Source organism: Myotis davidii, unplaced genomic scaffold (assembly GCF_000327345.1).
Source record: "Myotis davidii unplaced genomic scaffold, ASM32734v1 scaffold100, whole genome shotgun sequence".
Classification (NCBI taxonomy): domain Eukaryota; kingdom Metazoa; phylum Chordata; class Mammalia; order Chiroptera; family Vespertilionidae; genus Myotis; species Myotis davidii.
The window spans coordinates 828,847-842,095 of NW_006292691.1; the positions used below are offsets into that span (position 1 = coordinate 828,847).

Here is a 13,249-nt window from a genome sequence, read left to right on the forward strand (position 1 = left end):
CCTCGGAAGGCAGACCTCAGAAGACAGACCTCAGAAGACAGACCTCAGAAGGCAGACATCAGAAGGCAGACCTCAGAAGACAGAACTTAGGAGACAGAACTTAGTGACAGAACTTAGCGACAGAACTTAGAAGACAGAACCTACACAGAACCTAGAGAAAGAGGAACTTCGCTGGAGAGAACATGGCAAAAGATCCTGGACTGAACCTGACTACAGAAATTGGCAAGAGAACCTGGCTACAGAACCTGGCAACCAAACCTGGCTGGAGAACCTAAACTGAACCTGGCTGGATAACCTAGTGAGAGAACATGGCTACAGAACCTGGCTGGAGAACCTGGAGAACATGGCTGGAGAACCTAGCAAGAGAACATGGACACAGAACTTGGCTGGGGATTGTGGCTAGAGATCCTGGCAAGGCTGCTGATCAACTGAACGCTGTCTCCGTGTCATTCCTTCTTCGCCGACTCCGTCCACACCTTGGGGACCCCTGGACCTGCTGGGGTTGGACCCCAGCACAGACCCAGCTGTGCACGAGCCTCCTCTGCTCCTTCGAGAAGGCATTGAAGGCTGCACCCAGGACAGTCATGGTGGGGGATGGTTTGGTGAGGGTCCAGGAGCCTAGGGTCCACGCCAGCCCTGGGGGTTCAGCGGCGACTCTCACAGGCTCCACTGGGCTTCAGCCCTGGGCAGCAGTGGAAGCAGGCAGGCACTCACAGGCAGGCACTCCCCAGCTGGTGTCCGTCTCGTGTCCTGGCCCACAGCCTTCACCCTGTGTGCCCACCTTGGCTGAAGCACCTGTCGGGGGGATGCACATGGTCTCCAGTTGGGAGCAGTTAGTCATGAGGCCGGGAAGAGGGTCAGTGGCCCTCAGAACCAGCCCCTGAGGTCAGTGGTGGCCGTGGTGAGGTGGGGTCTGACATAAGGCAGTGGAACATGGCCTCCAAGGTGATGGTGCAGGTCCCTGGGAGGTGGGGAGAAGGGCTGACCTCCTAGAGTTGGGAAGACTAGGCTAACCACGGAAGGCTTCCTGGAAGAGGCATGTGGAGCAGGGATCCCATGACAGGTCTGCTTCAGGCTCCAGGCCAGTGGACTCTGGTCTCCTTTTTATTTTGCCTACATTGGGGGACAGATTTTTTTCAGAAACCAGAGCAGGAGCCAGTCTACTGAGCTCGAGGCACAGCTCCTGCCTTCTGAGAGCATGGTCCTGCCTGGGAGCTGGCTGGTTGCCCTTGGCCTCCTGGGGGTTATCCACACCAGCAATCAAACGGGCAAAGCCAGATTTCTTAGGCATGAGGTGTCCTGATGAGGAGCAGATGTAGCCATGTGAAAATAAAAGAAAAAGAGTTTTTTAAAAATGTGCAGTATAAACAGCCCCAAAGTTGTTTTGTTCACACAGAGTGAAAAGGCCAACAATAGCTTGGGGGCAGGTACTGGTAGCCAACCTCTGACAGAGAACAGGGGCAAATAGGAATCGTGTATGAGGGATGAAAGGTGGGTAAGAAGCCAGCTGTGCCTAGCCTGTGTGGCTCAGTGGTTGAGCCTCGACCTATGAACCAGGAGGTCACGGTTCTATTCCTGGTCAGGGCACATGGGCAGGTTGAGGGCTCAATCCCTGGTGCGGGGCATGAAGGAGGTAGCTGATCAATAATTCTCTCTCATCATTGATACTTCTATCTCTCTCTCCCTCTTCCTTCTTCTCTGTAAGCAATAATCTATCCTAATAAAAGGGTAATATGCTAATTAGACTGGATAGACCCGATGTCTTCCGGAAGTCTTTCCGGACAAAGCCTCAGCGGCTGCAAGGGCTGAGGAGGGCCAGCAGCCTCGGGGGCCGGCAGTGGCAGCAGCAGTGGGGTGAGGGGGGAGCACCTTCTCCTAATTGGCCCGGTCACCTCCCACAGAGGGAGGCCAGACTCCACAGGGAGCGGGCCTAAGCCGGCAGTAGGACATCCCTGAGGGCTCCTAGACCAGCCGTGGGCAAACTACGGCCGGGCCGGATCCGCCCGATTGAAATGAAAAAAACTAAAAAAAAAAAAAAGACCGTACCCTTTTATGTAATGATGTTTACTTTGAATTTATATTAGTTCACACAACCACCCCATCCATGCTTTTGTTCCGGCCCTCCGGTCCAGTTTAAGAACCCATTGTGGCCCTCGAGTCAAAAAGTTTGCCCACCCCTGTCCTAGACTGTGAGAGGGGGCAGGCCGGGCTGAAGGACACCACCCCCCCCCAGTGCACGAATTTTGTGCACCAGGCCTTTAGTAATAATAATAAAAAGCCAGCTGTGTTCCTGAGTGCATCCTGCAAAATGCTAAACCGAGACCAGAAGGAGGCTCACCTCCAGGTTGCAAAGTTGCTGGAGTGGGAGTGGGAACCAGGGCAACTGTCTTCTTTCCGTAGTCCAAACTGTCACTCCTCCTTTCATGGTTATCATTTACTTTTGCTTATTAAACCTATGGTTGGATCTGTCTCTCCACACAGTCAACACCTGTTATTACCCACCTTTCTAATTTTGTAAATCTCCTTCTTTGAGTCTGAATTTCTGTGGTTACTACAAAGGCTGAGCCCGTCTCCAAAAACTACCAGCCACCCTGTCTTCTTATGAGAATTCCTGCTTGTTTCCTTGGCACCCTTTCTATCGGTTTCTTGGTTTTTTGTTGTTATTGATTTGTTTTCTCACTTACCAAGCCATGAGCACTTTTAGGTAATGGAAATCTCTTCTCCCTGTTCACTGCCAATTTGTCTATTGAATAGAAATCTTAAATTCTGATGAAGTCAAGCTTACCCACACTTGGCTGTGTTGTGTCTGTGTTGGCATCTTTCTTCATTGTACCAAGCCTTTTTCTATCCATAGAGTTTCCTCTATCATACGTCGGCCTTTAATGCATTTGGTATCGGCCTGTACATGATGTCAGCCAGGGGTCTGCTTTATTTTTCTCAACACAATGACTCATATTTTTCTACACCGTCTGCCCCACAGATCTGCCTTTCCCGGCACCCCTGTCATTGTTTCATGGAACCATCCTTCTCATGTATGAGGTCCCCACATGCACATGGGCATTTTTTTTTTCTTGAAATCTCTTGTCTGCCCCTTTGTCTGTTCCTGTGTTAATCACAGTGGCTTTGTCTTAATATCTGGGAGCTTGCTACTTCTTTTTAGATCATAGATATTTATTCCCTTCATTTTTTGAATGAATTTGTTGTGTTCCTGGGGAAAAACACACACCCTCTGAAGGTTTTTATTGGGATTGAATTGAATTTATGAATAATTTTAGGAGCACTGTCCTCTTTATCATGCCGGGTTGTTCCATATAAAGGTATTCTGCATTATTAAGTAGATTTCTAGGACTTTGTGCATTTCATTTGTTATTAGAAACGACATGTTTTCTATTAAATTTGTTATTACTGTTGACATAAAGAAATACGACTATGTTTTATGGTGGTAAAATATACATATAATAAAATTTATCGTTTCAATCATTTTTAAGTGTATGATTCAGTGGCATAAGCACATTCACAATGTTGTACAACTGTCACCACCATCCATCTCCAGAACTTTCACACCTCCCCACGCAGAAACTGCCTCATGAGACGCAGGCTCCCTCTTTCCCCTTGCCTCCCCAGACCCTGGGAGCCCCTGTTGTACTTTCTGTCTGTATGGATTTCCCTAACCTGGACATTTCATATAAATGGAATCACTATATTGTCCTTTTGTGTCTGGCTTTTTCCAGTGAGCATAATGTTTTCAAGATTCATCCAGGTAGTAGAATTTTATTCCTTTTTATGTCTGAATAATATTCCATTGTATATAAATGCCATATTTTGTTTACCCAGTCAACTTGGGTTGTTTCCGCCTTTGGCTAGTGTGAATAACACTGCTATGAACATGGGTGTAGAAGCATCTGTTGAGTCCCTGCTTTCAGATTGTTCAACCATCTAAAATTGCTGAGTCATGTGGTAATTCTGTGTTTAAATGTTTAAGGAGCTCTGGCTGGTTTTGCTCAGTGGATAGAGCGTCAGCCTGGGGACCGAAGGGTCCTGTGTTCGATTCTGGTCAAGGGCACATGCCTGGGTTGTGGGCTGGATCCCCAGTGGGGGTGTGTGCAAGAGGCAGCTGATCAATTTCTTATCATTGATGTTCCTATCTCTCTCTCCCTCTCCCTTCCTCTATGAAATTAATAAAAATATATTTAAAAAAATAAAAATAAATCTTTGAGGAACCACCAAACAGTTTTTTGGTGGTTGAAACTTTTCACATTCCCACCAGCCATGCACAAGGGCTTAACTTTCTCCAGATCCTCGCCAAGACTCGTTATGCTACCGATTTTTAAATCAATTTTATTGTGGTTTAATTTATGTGCAATAAAGACATCCATTTAAAATGAAAAATCCAGGAGCATTTGAGATCTTGTTCCTGGGCATATGCCATCAGTTTGGCTCAGATAAACTCTTGTAAAAATCCCCTACAGGTTTGAATGTTTCTTACGTCGCAGTGTGCTTGGCGTAGTACAGCAGGATTTGGAAGTAGCCCACCCGGGGCCACCCTGTGGACCTGGGCCTGGTGCTAGGGACCAGCGAGGGCCCATTGTGCTCCACTGGTTCCCCACTTTGCACCCAGTGAACTGGGCTGATTTTCTCTTGGAATTGCAGCCTTTTTTGCTTCAAGCAGCAGGCCACGACTTTATGTGAGCTGTTCTTAGAAAATCCTTGAGGCGGGTAGGGTTGAAATAACCCAGGGAAAGGAAAAAAAATGGGTAGCTGCTTTTAATTTTGGCTTTTATATTTTTTATTGATTTCAGAGAGGAAGGACGAGGGAGAGAGAGAGAGAGATAGAAACATCAATGATGAGAGAGAGAATCCTCCTGCACGCCCCCTACTGGGGATAGATCCCACAACCCGGGCATGTGCCCTTGACCAGAATCAAACATGGGACCCTTCAATCCACAGGCTGACGCTCCATACCCTGAGCCAAACCAGCCAGGACTTTAATTTTGGCTTTTTAATTGAATTACTCACTAAGAACCTAAAGTCTTTGCTGGTAAATGAGAGACTGAACTCTCTTTAGCTCAGAAAGAGAAAGGACACTTGCTTCCCCAACCCAGATAGCCAGTGGGGTGATGGTAACTGTTTAGACCCCCAAATCCGGAGTGGCAGAATGGGGGCTGGGAGTTGGTAAGCTCTTGCTCGGGTATTCTTAGGTGACTAAGAATCACTGTGAGTTGTCTGGGAAAATTTCCTCTAGGGCGTAGAGCAGTCCTATGGGGATGTTCACTGCATGGCTCATCCGGAGATGTGCACGTAAGGGCTGGTTTTCCCTAGTAGTTTATTCAGACTCTGCAGGTCTCATGGGAAGTCGTGCCTCCCAGGTCAACAAGGCCCACAAGCCAGCCTCCCGTTAATGTTAAGCTGGCCACGATGAGGATCCTTTGATACTTCTCACTTAATCTTTTGTGCACACAATTAGAAAAGGCCAGCTATAAAATTAGGCATAATGACTGGAAAACATATTCAATTGGTCTCGCAAAGCTTCAAAAAGAGGATTAGATACATGGATCAACCTATGATGTCCTTTAGGTGTCCACCCAATTCTTTGAGGTATTAAAAATGGCTGCCCTTATTTATTTATTTATTTATTTATTCCTCACCCAAGAATATTTTTCCCATTGATTTTTAAAAAATATCTAATTTATTAATTTGCAGAGAGAGAAGAAGAGAGAGAGAGATAGAAACATCGATGAGAGAGAAACATCATTGATGGGCTGCATCCTGCACACCCCCTGATCGGGAATCAAACCATGACCTCCTGGTTCATTGGTCAAAGCTCAACCATTGAGCCACTTGGGTTGGGCCACTGTCCTTATTTTAAAAGGGGGAAGGTCATTTGGTACTCGACTTATCCAGGACAGATATAAATTGTATATGCCTGCAAAACAAAATTTGGATCCAGCTATTCTGTTTGTGTCTATCTGTATATGTTTATTAATGTGTGTTATAAATGTGAGATAATTTTCTACCTGTAGATGGTATTGTTAAAATTAATTTAAAGGCGAGCACTTAGAAGGATTGAATATTCTAAAATTCTCAGAAATATAGAAAATAACTCAATTGCTTTTCAAGTTCAAGTGACCTAAGATTAATCCTTAGTAAATAAAAGCTAGCTTAAGTTTGTTGGTTTAAATAAACCAGACTTGTCTTTATTTTGCTTAGGTTTTACAGAAATAACCCATGTTAATAACTGGCTTTGATGTTATTAACATGTTTCTAGAGGTTATAAAATGCCTCTATAAATCTACCAAGCTAAAGAATGCTAATCGATTATTTCTTAGTTTTCATTAGACATTGAGGTCTTAAGGATTAAAATCTCAATATATGTATGAATAACTGCAGTGTTTCCGAAGGACCCCTGGAACACCTCAAAAGATTTGTTTTATAAACATCGTAAAATAAGTGATGAAAACTCCTGGGACCGGTACACAGTGGTTGTAAATTAAACGAATGAGTCAGGATGATGGGAAAGCCAAGACTGCTGTGTGGTTCTTCCTGGCCTCTGGCATTATTCAGTGCATTTAAGCTGGGCTTATGAGCTGACATTCTATTTTAAAAAGTATTTTCTGCCCTGGCCGGTTTGCTTCAGTGGCTAGAGTGTCGACCTATAGACTGAAGGGTCCCAGGTTCGATTCCAGTCAAGGGCACATACCTCGGTTGTAGGCACCTTGGCCCCCAATAGGGGTATGTGGGTGACAACCAATCGAAGTGTCTCTCTCACATTGGTGTTTCTGTCTTTCCCTCTCCCTTCTCTCTCTAATTGATAGTTTAGAGAGAGAGGAAGGGAGAGGGAGAGACAGAGAGAAATATCAGTGTGAGAATGAAACATCCATTATTACTCCTACACATGTTGATGAATCAACATATTGAAGGACATATCTGAAAAGCTAATGAATATTCTGTTAAGACCCTCTTCTGAGTCCTCCTATAGGATTCCAGCAGCCAACGAAAGATAAAAGAGCCTCAAGACAAAAGATCCACAGCTTGATCTCCCTCCTGGGAGCACTCCCACATCTTTCCCTCCCCTCACTTCTTCCCCCACAGGAATGCATCTTCCAAACACTAGGGGACCCTACGAGACTTGCAACCAGGGGAGCAGTGGGCAGCAGTTGCTCAACCTGGGGTAACTCCTGAACATGTCTCCAAGGTTCCCTTTTCTCTGACTTTCTCTCTCCTGTTGCTTCTTCTACGTTAAGCCCTTCCTTTGTTTCACACCCTGGCTGTAAACATTCTCACAAAATCACCTGGATTTGTGTTGTGAAATCTTTCCTACACAATGTCAAGAACGCATCTACTACCATCAGACCCTAGGCAGACCGCCCTGGGCCCAGACCCCATTCAGTAATAATACAATTCAACACCCCCCAAAACAATCTAATTAAAGAATGGGCAGAAGATCTTAATAGATACTTCTCTAAAGAAGACATACAGATGGCCAATAGACATGAAAAGATGCTCAGTGCCACTATCATCAGAGAGATGTAAATTAAAACCACCATGAGATATCACCTCATACCTGGCTACCATTAATAAGTGTTGGAAAGGATGTGGAGAAAAGGGAACCCTTGTGCACTGTTGGTGGGAATGCACATTTGTGCAGCCACCATGGAAAAGAGCATGGAGGTTCCTAAATAAATTGAAATTGGAAGTACTTTATGACCCAGCAATTCCATTTCTGGGTAATGTATCTGAAGAAACCCAAAACACAAATTCAAAACAATATATGCAACCCTATGTTCATTGCAGTGTTATTCACAACGGCCAAGAAATGGAAGCAACCAGAGTTCCCATAAACAGACGAGTGGATAAAAGAGTCGTGGTTCATATATACAATGGAATATTACTTGGCCAAGAAAAAAAGAAATCTTACCATTTGCAACAGCATGGATGGACCTAGAAGGAATTATGCTAAGTGAAATAAGTCAGAGAAAAAGAAATATTATTTGGTTTCACTTATATGTGGGGACTAAAGAGCAAAGTAAATGAACAAACAAAATAGAAACCAACTCATAGACACAGAGATCAGACTCATAGTTGCCAGAGGGGAGGGGAGATGGAGGAGCTGGGTGAAAAAAGGTAAAGGGATTAAGGTGTACAAATTGGAAGGCACAAAATAGTCAGGGTCTGTAAAGTACAGCATGGGGGATATTGTCAAAAATGTAATAAATATGTATGGTGCCAGGTGGGTACTTGAAATATTGGGGGGATGGCTTTGTAAAGTGTATGATTGTCTAACCAGTATGCTGTACACCTGAAACTAATACAAAATAATGTTGAATGAAAACTAAAAAGAAAATGCCATACAAAAGTGATCATATTAATTTGTACTCCCACCAGCTGTATTTGAGAGTTCCAGTTGCTCCAGATTCGTGTCAACACTTGTCATTGTCAGTCCTTTTAAATTTAGTCATTTTGGTGGGGGTGTAGTGGTATTTCACTGTGGATTTGATTTGCATGTCCCTAACGAATGATGATGATGTTGGGCATCTTTTCATGTGCTGATTGGTCTTTGGCCTGTTTTCAAAAACGGCTTTACTGAGCCCTAGCCAGTTTTGCTCAGTGGATAGAGTGTTGGCCTGTGGACGGAAGGGTCCCAGGTTCGATTCTGGCTCGATCCCCAGTAGGGGGTGTGGAGGAGGTAGCCGATCAATGATACTCTCTCATCATTGATGTTTCTCTCTCCCTCTCCCTTCCTCTCTGAAATCAATAAAAATATATGAAACAAACAAACAAACAGCTTTACGGAGATAGTCTCATAATATACAACTCACCCACTTAAAGTGTACAATTCAATGTTTGTCAGTATGTTCACAGAGAAGACCCTCCTTTAACCTGAATCATCGAACACTGATTATTTTTGGGATTTAACGTTTGCTTCAGACGTGATAATGTTTTTTAATGAAGTCAACCTAAAATTACAATGGAAAACAGCACTTATATGCAAAACACGTAATGTACTACCGTCATATTAACAACGAGTGCTCTGTGAATCACCAGTAACACGCTTTACACACTTCCTGTGCTGTCAGAGTTAAAACAAGAAGCGAACTCCTCATTCCCATGCCCGTCTGCAGAGGCTGTATCTTTTGAGCTCAAACAGTTGTCCTTTTTTTTTTTTTTTAAAATATATTTTATTGATTTTGTACAGAGAGGAAGGGAGAGAGATAGAGAGTTAGAAACATTGATGAGAGAGAAACATCGATCAGCCGCCTCCTGCACATCTCCTACTGGGAATGTGCCCGCAACCCAGGTACACGCCCTTGACCGGAATCGAACCCGGGACCCTTCAGTCCGCAGGCCGACGCTCTATCCACTGAGCCAAACCGGTTTTGGCTAAACAGTTGTTCTTGATGCAAACACAAAGGAAATTTCCACACTTTAAAATCCATTGAACTGTGCAGCTGAGAAGCTCCCACCCAACCCTCAATTAGAAGTGATTAATCCTGTTATTAAGACCATCCAGTGAATTTTTAAAATTCCAGAGTTTGAATTTTTGATTCCTAAAATTTCCTATTTGGTTCTTTAAAAAGATATTTTCCATTTCCCCTACCTCTCAGTTCACAAAAGCTTGTTTTCCATGGTCTCTTTGGGTGTGGTTGCAATGGGGGTAGTGCAATAGCTTCTTTAAAATCCTTGTCTGTAGTTCTAATAACTGACTTGGTATGGGCCCCAGTCGATCCTTTTCCCCTGAGGCTGGGTCACAACCTCCTGGCTTTTCCTGTGCCGAGTAGTTTTGGATTTTCTCATGAACAATGTGACTATGATGTTGTGTAGACACTGAATCGTTACATTTCTGGGAAGACCGTTCCTGCTTTTGCTTTGTTCTGGTGGGCCGTATCTTTCACTGTGAATTCTGCTGCTCCCGAGGCGGGCAGAGGTCAGTCTCGGCCCATTTCCCATCTGTCTGAGCTGTTTCCAGTCCGCCTGCACACGCATGACTCGGGGGTCAGGTCAAGTCTGAGCCCTCACACCCGGTGGCCACACCCCGGGCAGTCTCCATGGCAGAGCCGCGCCTCACACAGAGAACCGCTCCATGCTGGCACCTTTCCCAATTATCAGTTCCCCTCAGGATCTGACTTCTGTTCACTCTGGAGGGGCCTTGGGAAACTGTTTTTTTCACATTTTGTCAGAACTTTTCAGTTGTTGTCTGCGGACAAGACTTTAAGGCACTTGCTCCGCTATGGACTTCGTCAGTTGATTCTTGTACCGGGCAGCCTGGTTGAATTTTGTACAGACGTAGCTTGGAGATATTGAGGGTTCCGTTCCAGACCACCCCAATAAAGCAAGTCATCATGTTTTTGCTGGGGAAGGGTCTTGCCTTCAATTTGTAAAAAAGAAATAGCAGCATCTGTGAAGCCAAATGAAACGAGGCATGCCCGTCCAGTTAGCATTTGGTTTAACTGCACATGTAGGACACCCAGCCCATGGAGCTGGTCAGGGAGGGGGCAGCGGCACATGCTCAGCGCAGCAGAAGGAAACCTCTGTGGGACTGTAACTCAGAGAAGTCCCACACAGGGAACTGCTGTTCACAACACCATCGGAGGGGTGGCGGGGAAGTGAGGGAGTCACCAGTGACTTCGGCCTCAAGGCCACACGCCTGAGGCTGTGGTCTAAAGTCAGGGATCAGTGAGCCGTCACTGGAGTCCAGCCAGCACAGAGGTGCGCGTTGTCCATGCCCAGTGGCCAGCAGCCACAGCACCAGGAGGGCTCCTTCCTCCTCCCATCCGGCGACAGCCAGTGCCGGGCAGGTGGGCTCCCGTGGCCCACTGTGCTGGAGAGCAGTGCTGTGTGCCCGCTGGAGCCGGTCGGGTGGGATTTGTCTCCCCCGACCCCTGGACCCTTGCAGCCCCCCACCCAACCACTTCACTGCACTACCAAGAGCCCAGGACTCATTAGAAAGAAGCCACAGTGTGGCCAGTACTCTGGGAGTCACATCCTGGCTGAGTGGCCACCACCTAGCATGGATGGTGGGTGGCCTGTGGAGACGCCGCCAGGGCCCCCTGGGAGACAGATCACACCCTGGCCATGCAGTGCAGTTTCGGCCACTCACTGAGCCTCAGTTTCTCCACCTGAGCAATAGGAGAGTAAGAGCCCATGGAGCAAGGCCTTGGCTCCCGACAGGTGCCTGGTACCTGGAGGTCAGCCGGAGCTCCACCCACACCCACCAAGGGAAGGGCCCAGGCAGCTCTCCACCCGCACCTCTCCTCCTGGGCGGCCCCTCCACAGGGTCCCCACCCACACATTCCTGGAGCATGAGCAGCGCTGCTCCCCGCTGCACCGGCAATGCCTCATTTGCTTCCCGGACAGACCCAAAGGCTGCTGCCGCTTGACCACCCACTTCGCAGCTGAGGAAAACACGGCCAAGGAGGCTCAGGTTTGGTCCATCACTCTGGACTCCAGAGTCACTATGGGCAGGCCCTACCCGGACCCTGGGCAGGGGCATGGGGTTGTGCCAGGGTCACCTGGTACCCAGCTCAGTGTTCAGGCTCAGGAGGGGCTGGCCACAGCCTCACGCGTGGGGGCTGGGGGCGGACAGCGGCTCGGTCAGGGTGTGGGTTGTGTGTGGGCAGGCCTGGGAGGTGAGAGACTCCTGGAAATCCAGCCAAGCTGCTCTGGGTGGGAGCAGGGATTAGGCAGAGGCTGGTACTGGGACCCACCCAGCAGGGGCACCTGCCAGCCCCAAACAAACAAGCTGGGGGAGGTGGGGCAGCCTCTGCCTCTGCCACCGCGAATGCCCCTCCCTAGTCCTCATTGCCCTTGGGGAGCAGCACAATGCCCCCCGCCTCATGCTCCAGGGTGGTACCCTGAGGGTCAGCTCTGTCCTGCACCAGCGGCTCCCAACACTCTGTGTGATCTGGGCTGCTGCACAGCATCTCCATCGGAGACCTGTCCTAAACCTGTAAGCTGCTCTTCTGCCCCCCTCTCCCTGGAATGTGGTCTGACTTCATATCCCATCACTTAAGGGCCAGACCTTGGGGGCTGAGGCTGGGCTGAGGTGGGAGATTCTGCAGGAGGGGCGGGGGCAGGGGGGGACAGGTGGGGCAGGCGGGGCCCGAGAGAGCCTCTGCCAGTGTCCTGCAGCAAGCACCTGCCCACGGCTGTGAGCGCATGACTCTCAGGATGGGGGGAAGAGTTGGCCACTCCTCCCTCACAGTCACCTCCACCTCACACTCTGTTCTGAGGAGCTTGTGGTCCACTCAGACCCCAGATGGAGGCTGCTCTGGTAGCAGGGGCAGGGGCTGGAGGTCAAGGGCAGAGCCAGTCCTCTCTGTGGCCAGCTCCCGCACCCAGGGTCCTGGACAGGGCCCGAATCTTCCTTGCTCCAGCCTCTGACCAGGGCTCACATGCAGGGGGTACCAAGCGAGTATGCAGGTGGCTCTTGAGTAACAGGACCAGGAGGATGCTGGTCTTAGAGGACTCATCGGACCACGTTCGTTTCTACCCTGTCCTGCCCCCACTGGGACCCATGTTACACACAAGTTCCCACGCCCTGGACTGGCTGCCACACCGTGATTCCTGCTTGTGGCATCCTGGCCAGCTTGGAAGCTACAGCCTTAAGACAGCTGAGGTGTCTCTGTGGCCCCAACCCGACCTTGGGTGGGGAGGGCAGGGTGCTGATTCCAGGGCCCATGGTGGCTGGCAGAGGCTCCCAGGGTGGCGCACCCGGGGTGCTGGGGGCCCCTGGTTACGTGGGGTTGGGTGGGGGCTGAGGGGAGAAGCAGGGGGAGGTGCAGCTCTTGCCTGGTCCCACCCACTGCCCGTTTTCTCCCATCCCCTCTGGGGCCTGGTGCGGGAGGCAGAGGGATTCCCTGGGGCCTTGCCGCTCCTCAGGACACTCCCTGCAGGCTGGCTCTTTGCACAGCTGAAAGGGGTTGCTGAAGCATGAATGTGCGCCCCCCCACCCGCACCCCGCACCCCCATTTATGAGGCAGGGGTGGGGCTGACACAGGCCTGGGCAAAGGCTTGGGGGAGGGGGGCTCCACTCCACCAGCCACAGGTAGCCTCCAGCCCTGGGCCTCCCTGGGCAAGTGCAGAAGGTGGTCTGGCTCCTTCAGGCCCCACCCCAGCCTGGGACAATCCTCCTCACCCACCTCTCACTCTAGCCCAGGGGTGGGCAAATTTTTTGACTTGAGGACCACAATGGGTTCTTATACTGGACCGGAGGGCCGGAACAAAAGCATGGATGGAGTGTTTGTGTGAAATA

The 13,249-nt window shown here is 48.7% G+C and overlaps 1 protein-coding gene across 1 annotated transcript in view; it reads left to right on the forward strand.

Annotated features, from left to right (window-relative positions):
• MSLN (mesothelin) overlaps window positions 1-13,249 on the forward strand; it is a 25,954-nt gene that overhangs the window by 8,497 nt on the left and 4,208 nt on the right. The window lies entirely within an intron of this gene.